General features: G+C 43.8%; 1 long non-coding RNA gene across 1 annotated transcript in view; it reads left to right on the forward strand.

The window, feature by feature from the left end:
• Window positions 1–620, forward strand: part of LOC144226232 (uncharacterized) — a 42,372-nt gene extending 41,752 nt beyond the window's left edge. The window contains exon 6 of the long non-coding RNA XR_013333561.1: window positions 476–620. This is a non-coding gene — a long non-coding RNA (uncharacterized LOC144226232). The remainder of the gene's footprint in view (window positions 1–475) is intronic.
• The last annotated feature ends 285 nt before the right edge of the window (window positions 621–905 follow it).

Here is a 905-nt window from a genome sequence, read left to right on the forward strand (position 1 = left end):
AAGCCTCACAAACTAAAGAGATACGAGTCCCAGCAATGAGAAGCCACTGGTGCCAGGTCTGTCTTGCAGAGCACATGAGAGAGAAGGAGAGCCTCCTCAACGGCATTGTTGATCAATACCACGTACTTACAATTACAGATGTCAACATTGCTAATTTTGTGCAGATAATGACCAAGCCTCAGATACTAAAGCATGAATGTCCCAGAGCAGGTTGGCAAGTGACCAGAGCAGAAGAGGCTTAGCAAAACCTGAGTAAAAAGAACATTTCATCATGGTGACGGTCTGTCCTAGGCAGCTGGGTAAGAGTTTTCATGGACTGAGAAGTGGTCATTAATTATTCTGGCCTCTCTTTCCATATTGTCTATAATTCATTGTATTTAATTTGGCATGGATTAACTGTGTGGGCAACGGTTTGAGGTGTTCAATCTATAGTGGTAGCTTGGTCTATCCCACAGTAGCTTTCTGCTCTTTTCAGACAGTTCTTGGAGAATCAAAGAAGAGCTTGGTAGATTTCTAGATGGATCCAGAGGACCTTACACTATAACTTAGTGGGGAAGGAGAAAACAAGCAGCTGCCACTGCAAAACAGAACCTGTTTGAGGATGACGTGGAGGTGACTTAGCAAGAACAAGATTAGTGAAGCCTCGGGGGCTTTGGCACAGGTGGGTTTAAATTTTTGCTGTTTACTGGCATTGTGACCTTAGCAAACTCTCTAAACCTTATCTTTCTCATTGAAGAAATGGAGATGAGAGAAACCCTATTCCGTGGAGACTCTGGGAGATCGGGGGTGTAAGTGGTTGGCTCAGCTCCTGTACGTGGTGAGAGCATGGCGTATGTTAGCTTTTTGTTTATACAGAGGCAAGAGGCTACTCATTTATGGGGCAAAATTATGAGAAAGTCAATTTG

Source organism: Crocuta crocuta, unplaced genomic scaffold (assembly GCF_008692635.1).
Source record: "Crocuta crocuta isolate KB4526 unplaced genomic scaffold, BGI_CrCroc_1.0 scaffold549, whole genome shotgun sequence".
Taxonomy (NCBI): domain Eukaryota; kingdom Metazoa; phylum Chordata; class Mammalia; order Carnivora; family Hyaenidae; genus Crocuta; species Crocuta crocuta.